Here is a 25,061-nt window from a genome sequence, read left to right as displayed (position 1 = left end):
AACTAGGCAGCCGCCTAGGGAACTGCTCTAGTAGGGGTGCTTTTCAAGTATTTATTTGGTGTAGGTAGACCAGGATGGGGGCACCAGGTGGTGTGGTGGGGGGTGCCCTGGAGCCCTTTTGCCTAGGGCACCAGTTGACCTAAGGCCGCTCCTGCCTGCCGTAGCGAACCTGATCAAACAATATAAACTCTGCAGACCTCTCAGATCTGATGACAAAAACATACATGAAATCTATAAGCTTTCCAAAAACTCAGGAAAATCTCTATGCTCGTACTCTGTCTCAAAGTTATGGAACTCGCTCCCACCAAACATTACCCTCTCCTGCTTGTCATCTACTTCGCAGAAGTCTCGGCCAACAAGGAGGGACTCTGACTGACCAAGTTTGCAGATGACTGCAAGCTGGGAGCCAATATTAACTTCCCAAGTGATGCAGACATCCTACAAAAGGCCTCACTGAGATCAATGACTGGTGTCAAAACCATGGCCTTAAGCTTAATGCCAAAAAATGCGTCATTATCCCCTTTGGGAAAAACTCAGTTCCCACTAATTAGCACATTGATGGAAGCCCACTGAACACTGAAGGCGTTATAAGAGATCTGGGGACACAAGTTGACAGCAACCTCTCCTTTGACCACCACATTGCCACAGTGGTCAGAAAGTCCTTCTATGTGGCACACCTCATTACTAAGGGTTTTACATCCAGGAAGAAAGAGGTCATCATCTATCTCTACTCTTCCCTCATTAGGCCAATCGAGTATAATGCCTCATTTAGCATGTACCTCACTAGACATATGCAAGAGCTGGAAAGGTCACAAAAGTACATCACGAAGAGGATCCTAGGCCTTAAACATATGTCCTACACAGACAGACTCAAAAAACTCCAGCTATTCTCTATCTCATATTGTCTACTAAGAGGTGATCTCTGCTTGACTTACAAAGCCATGTCTAACCCAGCTCTGTTAGAAATGCTACATCTAAAGAAATCCCAATCCCTCCGCACCACATGCTCCAGAGATCTCAACCTCATTACCACAATCAACAGAACATGCTGGAGGGACAGGTTCATAACCCAGAGACTGCCCATGCTCTGGAATAGACTTCCCATACATGTCAAGCAGAGCACCTCACTGGTCCTCTTCAAGAGAAATCTTGATGAGTGGATGGGAAATAGAAAGATCACCATGAGAATCACTCCAGTGGCTCTACTTGATAGAGGCACTGGGAACTAACATCAGGCGGCATGATGCCAGGGCACTTCTATGGGCTAGGCTTGAAAAGGCTCCAGGGCCATTAGCCTAGTACACACCTATGAACCTATGAACCTAACTGCTAGCCTGTCACTCTTTAAAGCTACCTTAAAAAAACACTTAAACAAATCATGGCTATGATCTTGCCTAATTCCAGGCTAGACGCCCCTTACCCTCTCAAAATTCACTAACCTACCCACTGTACTACCGTCTCATAATACACTAACTTCCTCTATTCTTACACAAGTCTATTAATAACATCTGTAACAGTTTGTAAGCTAAACTTCTACATGTACAAAACCCAGTCTTCTAATTTGTGAATTTATGAAAACTCCAGCTGTATATTTTGACATGTTCAATGTACATAAAACTCTAAATTGTGAATGTATGTAAACTCCATGTGTTTATTTAGACATGTTCAATGTATGTAAACTTTATACATTTTAGTATGATGCATTTTTTAGTATTATATAAGGATCATATAGATAAACATATTGTATTATGTGTATTTAAGTCTTAAATGTGGAGCTTTTCTCCCCGCGCCTCCACTGAAAACAGGTTTTTGTAACCCAGTCAGACTATCCCAATTAACTATTGTCAAATAATAAATAAATGAGTGTATGTGTGTATGTCTGTGTGTTTGTGTCTGTCAATGTGGGCTTACCTACACATTTTCACTGCATCATTGGCTGAAAGGATGAAGTTCGAGAATTTAATGTGAGTTTTGCAGAAATGTATTGTGTTATGTGAACTGGCAGTGTTTTTGGTGGAGGAGCTCCCCTTTTCTTCACTGTAGTAGAACAGTAGCATTGGTATATATACTTTTGGAGGGGGGCTTGCCACTCTGCAAAAAAAATAAAATATATATATTTTTTGTGTCTTTTAGTGTTTTCTGATTCACCATTTTTGGTAATTGATTTGCAATCAATAGTGAGCTCAAAATTCAGTCTAAGCAATTGTGTAGGGAAACTATCAGTGTGTCTATATGTGACATATGCAAAAACTGAATGTTTGTGTGTGTGTGGAGCAATTTCATATGCATTGCACTACGTATATCTAGCTGACAATAACAACATGGAATACATTTAATTTATTTATTTGTATGCTTGATCTGAAAAGTGCACAGTCAAAGTGTTGGTTACATTTTGTATGTGATTGTGTATGAGCATGTATGTGTGTTTGCGTAGACATTATGAACTACTTATATTTTGTATATAAAATACTTCCTCCAACAACTACATGTCCTAAAGCCAGGATGGCCAGAGTTTCGAAACTATCTTCTAATCCATCAACTCTGCATTGCCCATAAAATACTATACCAACCTAAAAATACTCTCACAACTCATAACCCCTTATAAAAATCTCAACTCTCTCCGCTCTTCCAGCAAACTTCTGACAAGTTCAACAAAATCAAATAACAATGCTGGTGACTCTCTATTTACCAATGCTATAGGGACAAAATGGAATTTGTTACCCACTAGCATAACAAAGATAACTTCATTGCCTCTTTTCAAACAGAACATTAAAGTGCATTTCCAAAATCACTGGCTTTGCTCCTGTAATAAACCTGATTAGTCCATCACTATTACTACCTAAATAAAACCGTCTCTCTTCTCCTTTCTACTCTGCCTACTTTTTCGTCTTTCTTTTCTCATCCCTTTACTTCCCTACCCGCTTTTCTGCAGTACTTGCTCCTTTATTCTCACCTCTTACTATTCCCACTTTTTTCCTTACTCTACCTTATTCTCCTTACCTTCCTCCTTTCTATGTTAATCTATCAGTACTTTTTCAACTGGTTAATTGAGAATTCAATTGTATTGAGTGTTTTAGTAACTAACTCTTGTAGTAGTTTTTATTTATATAGAAGAGTTTGCTATCTTTTATTTTTAATGTTTGCTTGCAAACTCAATTACTAACTCTTAGATTTTCATTATAATGAATACTGCTATTACATTTTTGTATGACAATTTCTCTGTATGTTAATTTTTTTTTTTTTTATCTCTGAATGTATCTCTGAATGTATCTCACTCTGTGGAGCTTTTCTCCCCGGGCCTCTACTGAAAATGGAAATTTCTCCAGCTGGACTAGCCCGGTCAACAAATGTAAAATAAATGTAAAATAAATAAAAATAAATAAAGCAATTTTGAAACATACAGAATAACTATTTACATCAAAAAATGTAAGCACTTATAATAAAACAAATACAAAATAATTTAACAGATCGCCCATTATGTCACAATTTAATTGCTTAATTCAGCTAGCAGGATGTAAGTTTAGTACAGTGAAAGTTACATATTAAATGGTTAACGGCAAACGTCAATCCTGGATACAAAAATGCATATACATAGGCAATGTACTGAAATAATCTCATAGTATGACATTACTAAATATTTACTTAAATTGCAGATCAAAAGCTGCATTAGCAGGTTTTGCTAAACATGTTCCAATATTTCCTTGCTGTCATCTTAGGAAAAAAAAAAAACAGAACTATTGTCTAACATAGTCAATGTATGTCTGGCATAGTCCACAGCTCAAATACCAATTAGGTGTGAACTTCTGCAATAGTTTGTTGAAGCTATTGAATTAATCATTCTAGTAAACTGTGGCTAACTATTATACAATAATTTATTTTTGATTAGTATAGACAGTTTAATACTGAAGATTTATATATTTATTTAATTTGTTTAACAGTGTATGATCACAAAAACAATTTGCAGGTACAGACAGCTAAAAGGTTAGTAAAACTGACTAGATACTTGAGTAGAAGTAGTATGCACTGATTGGGTGATGACTGCATGATGTTGTTTGAAGAAGTGGGTTGACAGCTACCAGTTATTTTTTTTAATTGTTACAGGAATAATTCGGTTTGCAGTATCACCCAAAGAAGTTAGAAATTAAAGTGTGGAAACAAACAGTTGGCCTGGGGACAAGTATTTGGGTCTTAAGCCGTATGGAATGATAAAGGATATAAGGTAGAAGAACTGGCAGTAAGAGACAAAAAACTTGCTTTTTTTCTGATTATGTATAGGCCTTGAGTTTACATGAGCCTTGGCTCATTTATGCAGAGCTGCTCATTGTTTGGTGACAATGCCAGAGAGTTTGAGAGATTTTGCTAACATCTGTAGTCATCCTTGGCAAGACAGACACATTTAAGTATCATTTTGCACTTGCATTGCTTATTTTCATTACACTGTGAACGTTTTCTGTGCTATTTATTGTTTGCCTGCATTTCTTTGAAGCTTAAAGTTGCATTTTCAAACTGATGTAAGGGCTGCTGTTCTGCTTTGAAATACATTATATCTAATGATTTTTAGTTAGTATTAGACATCTGTTTGTGGTTCTTTAACATTTTGGCTCCAAACCAACCATTTTACATTAAGAGGGTTACAGTCTGTACTCTTGTAGCAGGAGAGGGTTGATTTCACCTACCTGAGCTGGGAATTCCTGGTAGAAAGCTTATTGTGTGCTTACCTGATTGGCCTTAGGGAAAAGTTAGTATAAAACCTGTTTTTTCTGGTCATATATAAACTTGACATTTTCACGAAGTTGCTGTTCATGCAGCGGTGGTTAGTAGTGTCTCGTATATATGCAATCACCAGAAGTGGAAGCTTTCTTACAAAACCCACCGCAAAACTTTATCTCAGTCCCACGTTACTCACATGACAACTATTATGCATGTTGAGCAGCATTTACACATTTCATTAAGACTGTTTTTGTATACATTACCTAATTATAACACCCAGGACTATTGCTCTTCACAGAACATCTGGTTTGGGTGCAGGGCAGCATCGCTGGTTAGGTTAGCTGTAGATTGCACCAAGTAAGCATCCATCCCTCATCCGGTTACAAACACCCTCCACTCCTACCTCTTGGAAACTACACACTGGGACCTACAACCGTGCATGGGCACTTTCCTACTATCTCTGCGTCTAGCTTGGTGGACACGGGCATCCTGAAGCAATGTAGCATATGCCTTATGTATACTGACAAACACTTAATTCGTGTTCAGAGAAATACAGTATGTGAGAGATGTATTTACACATTGACTAGACTCTTACATAAAGAATCAAAAAGCAACAGGCAGGTTATCAGGGACTCACACACACCACTCACTGCACCCACAAAGGACAGCACACATGGACCCACATATGTGGAGGTGCTCACATTTAACTAACCCAAACCTCAAAAGCCTCTCAGGTGCAGTCTTCAGAAACTCTGCAGGCACACAAACATGACAATTCCCACAACACATAAAGCCACATCACATTGTGTCTCAACTACCAAGCCCATAAGGCAAAACAATCTACAACCAAATATTTGAGACTCTATTGTGAGACACACTGATGTCTGTTTTACCAGGCTGGATAAGGAAAAGTTGAGTTAGTTGCCTGTCAGGGCCAATATCCTCCAGATCATGCAAGCACTCAAGTCATTAAATCCTAAGTATCAGTATGACTAAGTCATAGTCCACGTGGGCGTGAATGACATTGAGATTTTCCTTTTTAAACTATATAAAGAGAGACATGATTACTCTCAGAATATGTGTCACAGGCAGGTATGAGCCTAACATTGAGCAGCATTCTGCCATCTTGAAGGATGATCCCACATTACCAACAGAAAATGATCGACTTTAACAATTGGCTTAGCTACTCATGCCATTCCAAAGGGGTCTAATATTTGTCAGCCTGGGAGGACATGATTGACAGGCCACACTTCTCTGCCAGGGGGATGGTCTTCACCTGCCACTTCTAAGCTTTCAGATATTGGCCAAAATATTGTCAACACATATAGTACCTTTTTAGGCATTGCCAAATAGACAAACCTTCCAAAATAACAAAATATACTCAGGAATAGCTAAAGGTGTTACTGCTCATTGTTAGGAGTCTCAACAAGAAACTGCACTGCCTAGAAGCTCTCCTCACCATGGTGAATGCTGACATCTGTACAGTTACTGAAACATGGTTCAAAGCCCTGGAAAGCACTCCAGCACTGCATGGTATAATGCTTTTCTTATGTTCCTATCCTCCACTAAACATGAAAGAACAAAAGTCAGAGGTGCATCTATCTACATAAAGGATAAGCACACCTCAATGCTGATCAAACAATTTGACATGTTTGAGGTAATCCAGGTAAAACTAACTGTGGGAAAATTCATTATCATATTATTGCTAGCTACATATAGCTTCAGGTCCACCACCATGAGCCAGGAAACCCATACATCATACCTGAAGTTACTTGAATCACTCACCATCCAGCCCAATACCATACTCATGGGTGATTTAAACACCTCTTCATTAACTGGGAAGCATACACGACCACTAACATGCAGGCTCAAAGATTTCTTGGCACTGTAAATTAAAATGCCTTGGAGCAGTTGGTCTGCACTCCCACTGGAGGATCAAATATCCTAGATCTGGTACTCACAAATATGGGAGAGAGCTGCACCCCCCAAAGTGTGATGTCCTCACTGGTAAGATCAGATCACAAAGTGGTCTCCCTTGAAATTATGGTAGACCACTCTCACCTAACCCCAAAATCTTTAAGAATTTTTCTAAGTCAAGCTGCCTCCTATTAAGTGATGGCATAGCTAGTTCCCAAGCTTCTCCAAATGCAGAAAACACAGAAGCCTGTGAGGAACCATACACAAAAGCCCTGTAAGACCATATAAACAACTGCAAAGAAACAGTAGTCCAAGATTGAAAAAACCCAGGTCAACAGCAAAGAAAGCCACGCTGGTAGACCCCTGGTATTAAAAGGTTGTACAGCAATAGAAAGAAAATCTTGTTGAGAAGTAAGAGAATGTTCACAACACAGCAAAAAGTCTCTCATTAATATAAGAGATCAAATCAGGGAACGAGTTAAGTCTCTGAAGGCAGACTGTGAGGTAAAAACAGTCTCCAAAGCTAAGGATAACCATAAGGCATTTTTCAGTTATGTGCGCAGTCATAAGGGCAACGCCCAATAATGTGCCGAATTAGGTGTAGGTGGCATTACCTACATTTAGTCAGAAAATATAGTAAGTCCGCTGGCCAATAAATTCAGCTCAGATATCATCTCCCCATCACCCCCAGTTCTCCCCCAGGAACTGTCGCAGACACAGGTTGTCGAATGTGTCTTTGTTGAACTGAAAAGCGTGAAAAGGCAAAATAGTGAAGCGGCTTTTCAGCAAATTCTTTCCCTGGTAAAGAATTTGCTTGGCCGCTTTTGTTACTTTGCCATTTTTGGCACTGTAGTGCGATCTCAGAGTTGGTATATTTAAGTAGGGTGGTGTGGGGGGCACCCCCCCAACATCAGGGGGGTTTATTATGTAAACTTTTACACTTTTTTTCGGAACATCGATTTTTTTTCCAAAAAAAAAATCACTATTCTGAGATTTCGACGTTGTAAGCTTTCACTTACATGGAGTCAATTACATGTCATTTGCTCTTCTGAGTGTGCGATATCATAATATAGACCCCCCTCCACCACCCCACCACCAATTATCACTAAAGAATAAGTTGCCATTATGCTGTCTAAAGCTAAAAACATGGCTTCAATGGGACCTGATGACATACAAGGTTGCCTCTTAAACAGTTTGATTCAGGACTTATCAGGCCTATTAGGATTTCTATTTAACCACAACCTCTGGACCGGCTTTGTCCCGATAGAGTGGAGAATAGCAACAATCATCCCTCCGCATAAAGGGGGACCATCAACTGACCTGGGAAATTACAGACCCATACGTTTGACTAGTCTTATATGTAAGACCATGGAAAGAATAACGGACCTGATAAATAATGACATAGGAAACCTCTAAGCACTGGACTCAACACAAATTGGCTTTGTCAGGGGCAGGCCATGCCTACTAAATCTGGTGGACTTCTTTGAGAAAGCCACTAAGACCATGGAAGAAGGTAAAGCAGTAGTCAACCTGGCCAAGGCATCTGAAACAATTCCCCAATCAGGTATTATTAATAAACTGACAAAACTGGGCATAGATCCCTGTGTCACCAGACGTGGTTAAAGAGGATGAATCCAGATCCAGCAAGAGGCCACTTATTAGTTGTATGCCACAGGGCTCAGTGCTGGGACCACTCTTTTTCAGAATATACTTCTCTGAAGTCAATGCTAATGTGGAAGGCCTCTGGATGACAAAGTTTACACACAACTGCAAGCTGGGGTCAATCACTGAATCCCTGAATGATGTAGATATTCTTCAGGAGAGTCTAAATCAGACAAATGATTGGTGCCAGAGCCATAGTCTAAAACTAAATGTGAAAAATTATTTATTTATACCCTTTGGGAAGTCAAGTAGCCATGCAAATTACAGCATTAATAACTGCATACATAATTAGAAGGTTGTCAGAATAACAGGTTTTACATAAGCGTAGATTTTCTAAAGTATATGGTGTCTGGAACTCAAATGTCTGTCATTATTTAAGGATTTCAGTCCTCAATGATTTGCTCTAAAGCAACAAATTTTATGAAAAACAGATGAAAAATATGAGGCAAAAATCTGGACTTACTGTGAAAATCTGCACAGCTGAGAGGTGTGGCAGACACTTACACATAGACTTGCTTTTCTGCTACAGCTGCTTCTAACCCTAGCATATCCATTTCCCTGTAAACCTAACATTTCTGGTATAAAGAAAAGGTTTATGCCATGATGCAGTGCATATGTCTTATGCATTTCTGAACTGATCTACCATATTGGTGTCATCATTTGTATACTTCATGTGCACTATTTGCATGGATTCCTCATTTCCATATCGCTATGGATACACTGCATGTAATGTTACTTTCCCCACTGGTTCCACTGCCATCACTCTGGAAGAAGATAGAGACTTCCAGTTACCTACTGCTCTGAAATCAAGCCAAATGTAAAATACATCAATTAATATTTCCTTCATTGATACTCATCCTAAGCAATCACATGGAAGGTGGCTACCCAACAGTATTAATAATGACTACCCTCTTGCCAGATAAACAAAAACAGCACATAAATACATTTATATTCAATAAACACCAGCCACAAGTGTTTAAAGATTAATGAATGAACTTTTCTTAACTCATTACATCCGAGTGACGTCTCCAGGTGCATGTGCAGTTACCTCCTACTGACGACTCTAAGCATCAAATATTGCTTGTTTACATTTCATCAATAATTCCAAAACCAGGCTATGTACAAGTTTTTAAAAGGTTTATCTTAAAGCTTACATCATGGCAAACTCAACTGCATTAATAGTGCATTACCTAACCTTCACTGTTTCTACCACCCCAGATAGCTTCATATCCAATTATTCCCACTGTAATTTTTCTACAGTATCATTTCTGCTCAAGTTTCTAATAGTTATACTAGCTCATGCTAAACTTACACTAATTAATTTCTAAGAAGTCCCTGTCTGTCTCTATAGTCAGTTATAATGCTTATCTAGTGTCAATTTCTTTTTCTGTACCAAAAGTTACATTTTTTATCTAGTGTCAAATTTAGGTTTTTTTGTATCAAAAGTTGTATTTTTATCTATTGTCAGTGTTTTGCTTCTGTATGGATGATCATATTGCTATCATATTGTTCAACTATTTGTTTTTCTGTACTGAATGTGGAGCTTTTCTCCCTGGGCCTCCGCTGTTAATGGACATGCGTTCAGTCGGACTATCCCAGAAAACAAATGTAAAATAAAATAAATAAAAATATTTGACTTCTGTCTAGTACAGGTAAAGAGATATTAAATGTTGCTTTTGTAATATTAATTTATACAGATATAATTCTTACTTTACTGTAAATATCTCAACAAACAAGTAACACAGACATAACTCCTTAGCCTCATATGAAAGCTCTCAGCTAGATGAATAAAATGCTGCTGATACTATGTGTTTAACTTGAGTGGTTGCTGAGATAATGTAAGTTGTTTGCAAAATATTACAAATGTAATAGTTACTCTGTTTACTGTGACTTATACTACCGTTATAAAAATAGTTTGCGCTGAAGAGTTTGCCATTTATATTTCTTTCATAACCCATATGGTTGCAGAGATATGAACATTTGTTTGAAATGTGAGGACATAATTTGATTCTGTCAAAAGGCTTAGGCTCCACCTACTGGAAGTTAAAGTGTAAACTTCCTGAGTTCTATTGGAATGAATGAGTTAAATAAAAATAGTGCAAACACAGAGTGAACTATAAATAGATTGACACACACAAGGAAATTAAAAATCAATAATCGTAGATAGCATGCATATAGAAAAAATAAGGTTCAGATATCTAAGTTCACCAGCTAGCTTACTACAGAACTACTGGCCTAGCTAGTACTCAAAGATGGCTCCACTCAGCAAGACATTAGCATCCATTTAACTCCTTTTCAGTATATACAGTTATATAGACTTTCCCATCCCAAATCCTGAATGTCCAAATCCTTAATAGTTCAAGTGCAGGTTGTGGTTCAGGATGTAAAGTGAATTTCAGCTTGTATCTGGAAGTTCTGAAGTTTTTGTATTAGATTTCATATTAGATTTTGTATTAGTTTTTCTTGATCTGACAAAGTCTATAAGATGAAAGTGCTAATATGCATAACATTTCTTTAAATGAATACTGAATCAAGGTGACATATTTTTGAAGATTTTAAGAGATCTAGTATAAACTTTCTGCCAGGAGACTCCAGTTGCATACAGATTATCCTGATGTCAGTATTAAAGTTTTATTTTATTTTTTTGGGGAGTGGACGGACTTCAGATTGTTTATAAAAATTAAGAGTTGTATGATTAAATGAATGCAATCTCTTTGAATGTAAATATTATTAACTACTAGGTTTAGTGAACAAATTATGTCAATTTTGTTTATAAGGTGTCTACTAGAAGTATATTCCTTATCATCCAAATACTCAATATTAGCAGATATTAATGTTTTTAGTTTTATTTTCTTATCTGCACAAACTGTTGCACTTTTATAAAGACAATAGAGTAATTCTATCAAATGTACAGTACAATAATTTTATTTTTATATCAGGGTCTGTGCATGCTCCCTTATTGGATTATGAATGTTTTAGGAGTATCTTTCATAGTCTGGTATTTTCAAAGTGCCAGTTTATCATTCTAGTTAGTTATCTTAATTTTGTTTGTTTCAATCTGTAAGGGAAAACAAAGTAAAGCTATGGATAACATTTTAGAGACATTTAATTTGACAGATCTCTGCAACCATATAAACCCCCTCTCTAAAGGCAATGCATGCTTAAGTTTTAAACACAAAAAGCCAGCTAGGTTGGATTATTTTTTTCTTTTCCAATAATTTTGTATAGCACTTCAACAACATGATAATTTTACCATGTGGCTTGTGTGCTCATGTGTCTCTTTTGGTAGGATTTCATTATATGATACAAAGTAATAGGAACTCTTTTTATCTTAACAAGAAAAAATATGGTAAATGTTGATTTTTTGGGCTAACATATGCAAAGAAGAAAATTCTGTTACAGTTCAGTGGTCTTCTTTTAAGGGCTATATTGCTAGTATTTTACTCCAGATGAATCTAAAAAAAGACACAATCAGAGATAAAGTCTGGCAGATCTCAGAACAGTTAGCAGTGTTACATCTGTTTTACTGGAGTGAATTATAATGAAGAAGCTCCACTGTGATCCAAAGTTCAGTCTTTTTGGCACAAAGAAGTTGTGATTGGCTGCTTTTTTATAAAATCAATAAGGGACAGGATTTTAAAGCTGAAGTGCATCAGGAACCTAAGGAGATCTTTTTGCTTAAGTGTGCTTAAGTAGCATTGCACTAATTAGTTGTTGTATTTCAATTGTTGGTATCAGTTTAATTTTGTAGTCATGCTGCTTTATATATCAGTTACAAATGAGTTCTATAACAACTAGACTGTGCTGATTAATTGCTGTATTTCAACTATTGCTATCAGAGTCATGCTTTGTCATCTATCATACCTTTCTGTCTAATTAGCTGGTTCTCATACTAGACCCCAGCTACAATTAGCATTCTGTTTGTAATGGCTCCAATTTCTCCTGTTGTTCCCTGCTAGTGCCTATTTCGTATATTCTTTCAATTTCAATCTTTTACTTAATTTTCCACCCTTGAAAGTGTAAATGTGCCCTCCCAAACCCTGCACCTGTCAAAGAGAACTTCCCGTCAATTCTGAAGTGCAGAAACAAATTTTTTAAGTACTGGCGTACAGCAAAGTATGTCCTTCCACTGTGTAATTTCCTGTTACATGCTTTTTGTTCAACCTTAGCAAGAACCTTAATGGTTGAGTGGTGTGCACACTTACAAGGATGATAGAGTTAGGCCTCCTCTCTTCTTCCTATTTACTTTATAGCTTATTCCCAGTTCATTACTAGTGCAAATAAGTTCAAGACCAGTTGACTTATAGCATTGAGAACAAGTCCCCATTTAACCTCATTTGAAATATGTCCATGCTTTTGTTGATTTAAGAAGGTAAAAGTTAAAGAACAGATTTTGTATTAGGTTATTTAGACATTATGTTGAGCTTTCTGCTGACTGATAGTTTCTGAGTTTTTGTTGATTTAAGAAGGTAAAAGTTAAAGAACGGATTTTGTATTAGGTTATTTAGACATTATGTTGAGCTTTCTGCTGACTGATAGTTTCTGAGTTTGATTTAAAGGTAAAAAAAAAGAACGGATTTTGTATTAGGTTATTTAGACATTATGTTGAGCTTTCTGCTGACTGATAGTTTCTGAGTTTTCCATTCACCTGGTCCTTTCCACTCCATCTGCCCTCACTCTACTCAGGCTCACTCCGCTTCCTTGCCCTACCCCCATTTTCCACTCACCCCCAGTACACCTAAACTTATTTCTGCCAACTCTTCCTACTAATTTACCTTGACCAATAAAATGCTACATTTTCAACCTCTCCTCCACATACCCCACCTGACCCATCTCAGCTCATGTCTTCCTCCCCCACAATCCTTCCTCCCACTTCTGAACATGACTTACAGTACTATCCATTTAATATTACACCTTCTTTCCTTTTTATTTTCTGTAGCTTCTTCACACTGTGCACCATCTCCTAGCATACCTCACTCTTCATTTAACCTTATCCTACTCACCTCTCTTCCCTTTCCACCTCCTCCTAGCTTGCTATTATACCTCTCCTCACTCTACCTATTCCATTTATTACACTACCGTCTTCCCTGTACTACTACTATCTTATGGCTAACATTCTGAATACCTTCCACCATGTGTTCATGCAGCATTCTCATAACTCCTTTCTCACTTCTCTTTAAACTTATTCTCTCCATACAATACCAAACTGCTCTCAATCCCTTTTCCTTGCCCTCGAAGTCCACAACAACCACACTTTCTTTATCCAACCTATCTTGCCTTTCTGAAAGGTACTCAGACAAATCTCCCATCCTCTATCAAGTAAAACCCATTCTCTTATACAAAATAAAAATACTCCCACTAAATTATAACTAACTCATTGTACTACATATTTATACCAAACATTGCAAATTTACTTTCCCAAACCCTTCAGAAAACATCAATTACAGCATTACTCCTTCAGGCTAATATGTTACCATTATGTGGAGATGTCCACCCAAGTCCTAGCCCCCCTTCAATTATTACCCCTACACAACCTCATACCAGTAATTCCCACAAATCCTTATATGTGGTCACGCTAGACTTACAAAGCATCTATAATAAAATCCTACTCTTTCATGCATAGATTGCCAATAATCAACCTGACATCATTGCTGTGCCTGAAATCTGTCTAAAACCATATGTTAAGGACTCAAATTTCTCCAACCAGGTTTTGCAAACATAAGATTTGACAGACAACACAAAAAGGGTGGTGGTGGTGCACTGCTCTTTCCTTCTTCCTATAATATAGTTCCATATACAAATACCATACCACAATTTGCCACTGCTGAAATTCCTATTTCGTTCCAAAAAATGAACGGCTGTAAAAAGTTATGTATCATAGCCCTTCATATACTCCCAGGTAACAACATTCCCTTATTGGAGGAAATTCTCACCTGGATTTCCAACACTATCAGTAATGAAACCATTATCCTGGCTGATGTAAATATCAACAGTCTAGAACTTTGTCCCAACATTCCATCTTTATGAATCTATTTTTTTACTCAGCTTATCACTTCCCCAACCAGACCCAATAAGAGCAAGCACTGTGGCTCTATCTTAGATTGGGGTCTAGTCAATGACACCAACAAAATCTCTTCAGCTGGTACTCTCTCAAACACCCTCAGTAACCACCTCCCAGCCTTTGTTCACTTTAATGCCCCCTCATTTCAAAAGTCACATCAGTGCAAGCTAATAAACATCTGACGTCTCTCCATTTTCTGCAGGTGCTTAGTACAGTAATGCCCCATTTGGCATGTACATTGCTAAGCACATGCAGCAATTGGGGATACCTCAGGCATTTCTAACAAAGAAGATTAAGAGGCTCCAGCATGTGCCTTACATAGACCAACTAAAGTCCCTGTCACTATAGTCCATATTATATACTCTTCTTAGGAGAGACTTATGCCTGGTCTACAGAACAATCCAAGACCCAAACCTAATGAACTTCCTGTGTATCTGTAAATCAAACGGGACTAGGGCTACCCATTCAAAGGACCTAAATACGGCCTGTGACTTAAATAGGACATGATGGAGAGACAGATATGCATCCCAGCAACTGCCATACATTTGGAACAGGCTACCAAGTCATGTGAAACAGAGCACCTCTATGACATTGTTCAAGAGGAACCTGGACGAGTGGATTGGGCACCATAAATTCTTACCAGGGATAGTGCCCACAGCTCTCCTGGAGATGGGCAGTCATCACCAAATGCAATCTTGGGTAATGACTAACATTTCTATGGTATTACATTGGGATGAAATGGCTATGCTTAAAATGACCTCTGGCTCAATAGCCTAGTAATCTCCTATGATGTTATGATCCCGTGAATAAGGAACCTAACAAAATTCAACCCATTGAACTTCATAGATACTTTTAAAAAAGATTAACTGGTACATGTAAAAACTCTCCATCTAATGATGCTGTCAATTACTTCAACTTGATATTTCTAAATACACTAAATAGTGTTGTTCCTCTTTGTCTAAAGCAGATCAAAGTAAATCATGCCCTATGGCTTACTAAGGCTACTAAAGAACTTATGAAAGCCAGAGACAAGCGCTTGAAACAATGGTTAGCTAATAGAAACCCTCCAGACCTATTGAAATTCAAACAACTTCAAAATCAGGTAAAAAGACTAATCAACAAATACAAAAATGGCCAACATCTACATTTTAGTTAAACCCAAAGCAGTTCTGGAATTCTATTACATCACTACTAAATCTAGGTACAAAGAGCAACCCATGCCCTTCTCCTGACAAAACATCACAAGAACTAGCCACTCTCTTTAATTCTCATTTTATCAATGCTATGGCACACATCACTGCTTCTTTTCCCCAAACTCATAGCTGCACTAACCCTGCAACTCCATCAAATGTATCCTCATGCTCCTCTTCCACCATACCCTCCCATTCTTCTCACTCTACACCTATGTTTACTTTTATACCCACTCCAACCTCCACAGTAAAAGATTACTTCTTAAGCTCAAACCTTGCACTAATGACTGACAACCTACCTATACAATTCCTAAAGTTAGCAGCCGAACCTATTGCCTATCCTATTGCCATTCTTCTAAACAGGTCCATCCAAGAATCTTATGTCCCTAAAATCTGGAAAAAAGCCTGTTGTCTTCTTAAAGGTGGCAATAATTCTGATATCTCAAACTTCAGACCTATTGCCATTCTCTCTCCTGTCTCTAAGATCTTGGAAAAATGTATTCACATTCAAATTCTAAATTTTCTTCTTCACAACCAAATTCTATCTACCATGCATGGTTTTAGGCCAGGGCATAGCACCATAACTACCCTCATATCCTTTATGGACACAATCAACAGAGCCCAAGACTCTGATAAAATGATCTCCTCTCTATTCCTAGACCTTTGATACTGTCTGTGACCCTCTGTTTCTAAACCAACTCTCTGAAACCTGCCTTTCCCCTTTCTGTCTTAAATAGTCCTCAAGTTACTTAGCTGATAGACAACAGGCTGTTAAATGGCGACATTCCTTTTCCTCATATCGCGACAGCCCTGCTAGAGTTCCCCAAGGTTCAATATAAAGACCCCTCTTATCCAGCAGTTTTATTTATAGTTTCCACTCTTCACTAGGTCAAGGCTCACTTATTCAGTATGAAGACAACTCAACAATTATATGCTCCTCTGATTCCATACCTGATCTAGAACAAATAATTCAATTGGCCTTTTCCTCTGCTGAGACCTGGATGTATAATAATCACCTATCCCTTATCCATAGCAAAACCAGGCTCATGCTCTTCATCACTAAGAAGACAATCACCTTAAACAAAGCTCGTTCACTATACTTTCACAGAGTAACACAGTTATTGAGGTTGTTACCCATACAAAAGTACTAGGAGTGATCATAGAGGAACACCTGAAATTTGACTTACACATACATCATAGCATCAGCAAAACCCACCAAAAGCTAGGCATCCTCCACAGGCATAACAACTTCCTTAGTCCCACCACAAAACAAGTTCTAGCTTCCACTTACCTACTACCATCCCTACTATATGGTGCACCACTACTTACTAATCTCCCATCTTCACTAAACACTGCTACTGTTCACTCTCTCAGTTAGCTTGACCTACCTCACTACCTCGCCTACCTGCAACTAACAGCTGCACACAAAATAATCTTTAAACTATCAGACTGTTCTGCTGTTAGCCAAATATTAAGTTTCTACCAACCAAATAGGTCTCTCAGATTTGAGAATCGGCACGTTTTGCATGTGCAAAAAAACAAACCTGCCTGCTGGCCACCTTCTGTACTCATGTTCAATAGCCAAAGCATGGAATGCCCTACCTTTAACTATTATAACTACTCAAAATCCTGACACTTTCAAAATTTCCCAAGAAACTTCTTATCTTCCATCTGGAATTGCACCTGCACCTTGTCTCTTTCAACCAAAACCCAACTGCCTCTACATAATACTGACATTCATATTTAAAATAAAATTTATTTTAATTCCAGGTGTAAGCCTTGCTATTTTCTGCTATCAGAGATTTCTATGCTAATGCCAAGTGTAAACCTCACTATTTCTATTGTCAGACATTTCTACGCAATGTGTTGAATCTTTTGTCATTTTGTTACTAATCCAGAAATACTACATGTTAAATATGTTACCTTTGCTGTATATACACTTGTAATGTACTCACTGCAAATGTATTCACTTTATGTATTGTTCTTGTTATGTATTCACTTTATGTATTGCTTCTTGTTACTTGTGGAGCTTTTCTCCATGGATTCTAATAAAAACGGGCTCTAAATGGCCCAGTGGACTATCCCAGGAAACAAATGCAAATAAATAATCCTTCAGACATTTATGGATTATTTCATAGTATTTTAATATTTATTTATTTATTTATTTTACATCTGTAAACTAGGAAATTCCATCTGAACACAAATCCCCATTTCAGTAGAGGCCTGGGAGAAAAGCTACAATACATAAAGTAGAAACAAAATATTTTAAGTTATAGTATATCAACAGTGTCAGGTAGAAAATAAAACTAAATCCTAGGAAGACTGAAACAAAATAAAATATACTACATCCGATACACTGCAGTAGGAAAAACAGAGCATGTTTATTCATACATTAAAAGAGAGACTTCATCAGAAGATAGTGTCAGGTAGAATACAATTCAGTGAATTTGCATGATGTGCAGGGTGTGTGTGATTCAGAAAAACACCCCCCTTAATGAGTTCAGGCCATGTAGCATGGTCTGGCAGTCATTTATATTCTTGGAAAAATTATATACTGAATTTTGTTAAACAAATATGGTTTAAGGCTGGATGATTACATTGATTTCTCAATGTCTATTAACCTTATTGAAAACAAAGTACTTTCCATTCCAGATAAAAAGCTTCTGGCCTGATTCATTTTCCATGGAATTTTATAAGCATGTTGTATATAAAATTGCATTTAAAATATTACTGTTCATCAAATGTCTGGCAATATCTCACAATAAGCTAGACTTCCTACATTTCTTTTGTGAAAGTAATTATAACTAAGAAACTTGGTGTTACTTAAGAATCCATCTCTCAGCTGGCTATCAATACTATACTCATCTAGTTTTTGTAGTATATAATTACTGAATGCATATTATAAGATAATTTCCATTTTTAAACAATTGAACTGTTTTGCAAATAACAGTGAATGACTTGCATCAAAACTGGTTTGGTCTTATCCCTGGGAAGAAGATGGCAACTGCTAATCATATTTTGCAGTCTGTTTGTTATATCATACAACAATAAGAATTGTTTAGTCCATGAAGCACTCCTGTGCTCATTAGATGCTCAAAAATCGTTTTGAGTTTGTAAATCATGAATATCTGTTTCAACTCCTTTTCCAAAAGGCGATTCGATTTTCATTATTGAGAATAACTCATACTTTATTTCTTCAAACAAAAAATTGCATTCATATAAATGAAATGGATTAAAAATTTCAGAGCAAGAGCATGGTGATTGACAAAACTGACCTCTGTCGTGCACTCTTGTTTCTTTTAACTATCAGCCTTATTTTGAAATCTATGGATCTTAACCATTAAATTAATCCTGTATTTATATATGTTTCACTGGTTAAAAGTCTAGCTTATGCTGATGACTTATTGTTGAATATTTCCTCAATACTTTCTTCTTTATAAAACTAACATGCTTAAATAAGTATATCAAGTACTTCACTGAATATAAAATGCATTAAAAGAAAATCAAAGTTAATGCTTATTACAAAGACTGTTAAAGGCCATTATCCAATGCCAGTCATTTAATTTTAAACTTTTGGGATGGATATATTCTACTGAAGCACGGTATATTACTTCAGAGTAAGTGGCAACTGTCTGCATCATGATGTAATACATTGTCATTCACTGGGAAAGCAAGTTTGTTTAAAGATTTGTCCACTACAATCTTTTTTTGTACAAATCTTGATGCTTCCTCTAGAAAACAATTGGTATGGAAAGATTAAAGAAATCTGGTCAAAGATTTTCTGGTGGGGAGGAATTCCAAGAATTCCATGGGAAATAATGACACTTTCACAGATCAGATTCAGCTATACTATCAAAAATCCTGAAATAACCTTTTTAAAATTGTATTTTTAATTATTTCACAAGGAAAATTACCTTTTGGATAATTGTTTTATATTTCGAATAGTGTATAGCAGATTTGTGTATAGAAGATTTGTATGTCCATGCAGGTAGAAGCTATTGAGAACAGAACCTATAATTAACCACATGACAAGACTACTCAGTAGTTGTCCAACAACTGTCTCTCTTAAATCCTAAAATGTATTTTTCTTGGTACTAATTTTCACTTTTTGTATGGTTTCCAAAACCAATCAAATGGAGGGCTGAACATTTAAGCAGATTCTTGAAGTTTTCTCTCTTCAGATATTTTATTCTTTAATATAGGAACATTTATGGAAGTCAGTGAAACGCATGATGCCATCTACTAAAATCCTGCTGTGAATGGGAAAATATACTTGGGAGAAATATCTGTCAAGATTTTTGTCTGTTTTATTTAGGCCAAATGTTATGCAATTTGAAAATAATTTTCTCTAACTGATGCTAAAGCTAGAGCTGTCTTCTTTAGACAATATAACCTTTTAAAATCTTTCAGAAATTGGGTAAGCCTGCTGAATGCCCTTTTAAGAGCTATCTTTTTCTTGCACAATCAGTTGGGCTAAGGCATATAATTTATGTTGGCATCACTGTGCTAATACTGGGACATATGCCTATGTGGTGGTCCTGTCTGGGAATTTATCCTTGGTGGCCTACAACTTGTCACTTAATTTGATTAATTATAGGTCAGAAGATCAGGTGTTTTCATTTGGTATGGGTATTATATAGATTTGTTGATATTCCAACTAGATTTAGTAAACATTTGTTTATTGCAATTTTGGTAATAAAAAAGGCTGTTTCTTTCTGCATGGAATTGACCCATAGTATCAGGTTCAGAATTGCTCTTAAATGACTGGTGGTTGTTATTCAACCATTTTTTTTATCTATGACTCTATGGCTGCAGTGTAGTCTATAATAGTTATTTTTTAACAGAAGGGATTTTTTTCACAGCATGAAGGTGTGAGGAGGTGTATAGATCTATAATATAATTATGTCACTCTAATTGATGCTTAGGGTAAATGTGTCTGTCATATTTGGTTTCTTGAAGTTTTAATGACTATGGTAGGAAAAATGGTGTTGAAACAAATATATGTGCTCTACAACAAAACAAAGAAGGGTTGTGACAGCATTTCTGTCATATCTCAAGGAAATATTCTGCAAACAAGGAGGAACATTAGGCTTACAGGATGTAATGTTTAAAGTGTCCTAAAACAATGAAAGACTATCATTAGAGAAGTGAAAGGAAGAAAAGATGCATAAAACAGAATTGGCTAGCAGTAGTTTTGGGGATCAAGAAGTTTATCCCAGCCATTTTACAGACAAAATGCATAGAAAGATACAAAAGATAAAAACATGAAAACCAATGGGGCCAAAATAAATTTGCATTAATCCATTTCATGTAATAGGAACTGGCAAGGTTGGGATTCCAAGTACTGACTATCAGTTCATGAAAAAGCATTTGTTCCCAAAGGGGTTACCAGTTTTTGCATTAAAAATATTTACACTGTCATAACCCAAGTTCACTAGGTAGCTTATTCCCAAGTTCAAAACCCCTTCTTCGACATCATAAAGTACATATTGGATGCCTGCTAAGTTTTTTTTTTTAATTTGAGTTTCAGACATCATATTTTTCAGAAAATGTAGGCTAAAGCAAAACCTGTTATTCTGTCAACTTTCTAAGTTTATAATGGCAATAATTAAAACAAGCAATGACAATAATTAAAATCTGTCCCTGATTTTGGGTATTTGTTTTCTCCATTATTCTTTCTTTGTCCAGATTTCTTGCATTGATATTAAGACCTAAACCCTTGACATCTTCTATAACATAAGGAGAACAATATCATCTTTTGTGGTCCTCGCTGCATGTAAATTATACCATTATGGAGTTATCCCTACATAGGTTGACTATGAGATCTCAAAATCTTAAGTTCCAATCTATGAGCGTTACCGAGATTTCTATATGTTTCTGTGTTATTGCTCTAACATATAGGCAAATAAAGCATATGGAGCCAGTATTGAGCTTTATGGTCTACCATTTGGGGCTTTATAAACTTTGCCATGCTTCCCATGCAGTTCAGCATACCAGAGTGTCATGGTGGCTTAGTGGAAACATTTCTGTCTCACAGCTGAAGGTTCCAGGGTTTAATCCTCATCTCTTGTCAGTGACTGTGTATGGTCCCCCCCACCATGCATCTTCTCAGCCCTATTTAAATCTGACCACAAATTGGTCATCTTCCATTCCGATCTATTTGTACAGCCCCATCAACAAATAAAAGCATCTTTAGGGACTTCCCTATGGCTCACCTACTAAAGCTTATAGAAGACATATGTAGAATTTCCAATAATCACTTGGAAATGGACCGATGAGAAGCTGCCATATTCACCTCTAATTTTTATCAGCACTTAAACAACTGTGGAATAGACTCCCTCTCCACGTCAAGCAGAGTACCTGATTAACCCTTTTAAAGTGCAACCTGGATAACTGAATGGGGAACAGAAAATACACCCCTGGGATTCCACCTGTGTACCTGTTAGATAGGGGCATTGGGTGCTGACTTGTCAGAGCATGGGCTATATTCTTGGCTAGGCTTGTAAGGGCTTCAGGACCAATAGCCTAGTGACATCCTATGATACTATGATCCTAGAATAGTCCACATACACCCTAAATATAATGGTAAATTCAGGAATAAACTTCTCTGTTGGAACTCTTGTGTAGGTAAATTGTATGTGAAAAGAAGATTTACACTGGCCTTTCTGTAACCACTGTGTGTTTTCTTATTATTATAACAAAAGAAGGATAATAATATAACGCTGCAAGACATTTCCACCCCCCGACCTGAAGACCAGCTGAAACATGCCATCAAGGAATTTAAGAGCACTATTAGAAAATGTAAAGTAGAATACAAACTGAAGATTACCACAGTTTTCAAAGGAAACTACAAATCATTTATCAGCTACGTCAGACAATTAAGGAATGACAGTACATTGTGGTCATCCCTAGTAATGTCATACACTCTGAGCCCTAGGATATAGACAATATATAAGCAAACACATTTAGTGATAACTTTACATTACCTATCTACATCATGGCTTCAATTATTCCTAAAAATTTAGTTTCCTCTGAAACACATTGGAACAAGTCTTAGAATCCCTGTCAAAGGAGAGCAACACTGCTTCCACAGGACCAGACAACACACTAGGTTATATTCTCATCAGTGACAATTATACACCACCTAAGCCTCTGTTTGAACTGTTTAACCTCAGGTTGTCTACAGAGTTTAAGTATGATGCCTGGAGAGCAGCTACTGTGACTTCCCTATAGAAGCTGTCCCACTCTAGAGACCTGGGTAATTACAGGCCCACCAACCTCATCAGCCTTACATGCTAAATCATGGAATACATCATAGAAAAACTCATTTATGCAGACATAGACTACTTAACAGAACTACACCGCACTCAGTTTGTATTTTTGAAGGGCTGGTCCTGTGTCCTGAACCTAGTAAGTTTTGTTACAATGGTTACAGAGGCTATGCACAGTGGTCATTTTAAACACACAGATTTTCTTAACCTGGTCAAAGCTTTTGATATCCCTGCAATGGAATTATTCAAAAATTAGACAAACTTAATGTAAATCTCTACTTTCTTCGAGGATTGCAAATTGACTAAACAATGGATCCCAGGTTGTGAAAGTTGCTGGTAGACTCTCTGAATGTAAAATTGCAATGAGTGGGGTGCTACAGAAAACCATGCAAGGACCTCTCTTGTTTGGTATTTTTTTGCAGCGTCCAAACCAATATCCAAGAAGTGCTGTTGTTGATCATGTTTGCTGATATTTGCAAGCTGGATACTATTAACTACTCATCCACTAATACTAAAAAGGGTGGAAATACTCACATACCTGGTGTCCTGAAAATGCCCTGAAGTTAAACACAAAAACATGCAGCACAGTAGTGTTCAGCAAAAAAGCTGCTCCCAACTCATATGTTATAAATGGTACTCATCTTCCGACAGACACAGTCAAAAGAAACCTGTTAATTATATAGACAATTGTCTCATTCAATCATCATATTTCCACCACAGACAGAAAATCATTCTATCTGGCCCAGTTAATTACCAAGGGAATATCTTTAAGAGCCATAGAAATCATCCTACCCCTGTATGCTTCCCTTACCAAAGCCATCATTGAATACAGTGCCCCTTTTGGTATGTAGAATCCAATCATATAGCTCAACTGCAACTGCTCTAAAGAATTCTAATCAAGAAAATTAAAAGTCTTAAATCCTTCAACACTCTCAAAATATGAGCATGACTCTCCTTATGCTCTTTAGCCTATCAGCTACTACAAGGTGCCCTGTGTCTGGCTTTTCGAGCCATGAAAGACTCAACCCTATTTGGCCTCCTTTTCCTTCACAAAACCAGTGTCTCTACCAACACCTGCCCCAGGGGACCTAAATCTATGCCAAAGCATAGAGTCACTGGAAGGCTAGGATCCTAACACTGTGCACTCTCACCCTAGAGAGTAAGTTGCCACTACAGGCAAACAAAGTGCTTGATGACCGGATGACACAAATGTACATCAGGGTTATACGCTAAATGTAGGATAAATGGCAAGAACACTTAAGTCTGTCTACTTAAAGTATGCATAGCAAGACATCTTGTGGTTCCCATTATCACTTGCCTTGTAATATTCTGATGTTCCCATATACTCCCTCTGTTTTATCCGACTCACTGAATACAAACTGTGATGATAATCTTAACTTCTGTAGGTCAAATTCAATAGAAAACAAATATCTAGTATACCTATATGCAACCTTGTATTGACTGGGTTCAGCTGGGTTGTTAAAAAAATATAAGTTTGAAAAATGATTTAATCTGTTAGTGATATATGTATATTGTTGTATGTTGAACTCATTCAGATATTTCCATTTCTCCTATAGTCTCATTACAAACTTTTCTAAGACATTATTGACATTATGTGAGAAATTCCACTATAATTTTTTTCAGGGCAAGCATTGCAGTAGCTCTTTTGCACTCTTTAGGAATTCCTTTGCCTGAAAGGGTTTCTTAGAAGACATACCTAGTATTTTAATTAAAGTGTCCCTACGTTTAAGCCTCTCTAATACAGGCAGTGCTGTCAGTCAGTGCTAGTTTCATTCTTAATAAACAACAGCATAAATGGGTATTTCAAGTATCTTATTGTTCACAGAAATATCATTTATTACAATGTAGGTGATTGGGGACATACACAACATGATCTTGTTTCTTTGATGACAACTAGTCGAGCACTAAATAAATCATTGAATAAAATGGGGGGGGGGGGTACGATAAGGTTCCTAATAACCTGAAATCTTGACATGTGATTCTCCTTCACAAGAGTGGAAAGTTTTCACCACCTGTTTGGAAAATTATATATTCACTGCTAAAGAAAATAATTTGAAGGATATTTGCAAGACTGTGGAGTGCAAAACTTCCAGGAAGCATGAATTCTCAACAGGAAGGTTATGCTAATTACTAAATAAATCTGAATGAATGCTTTGACTATTAAAACAAAGAGTATTCATTATTTTTTCAATTATTTATAATTAGTTATATCCTTTATATTGTAGGGCA

The sequence above is a fragment of the Protopterus annectens genome, chromosome 2.part0, assembly GCF_019279795.1.
Source record: "Protopterus annectens isolate FY-2018-M chromosome 2.part0, PAN1.0, whole genome shotgun sequence".
NCBI classification, from domain to species: Eukaryota; Metazoa; Chordata; order Ceratodontiformes; family Protopteridae; genus Protopterus; species Protopterus annectens.
Note: the sequence above shows the minus strand (reverse complement) of the source record.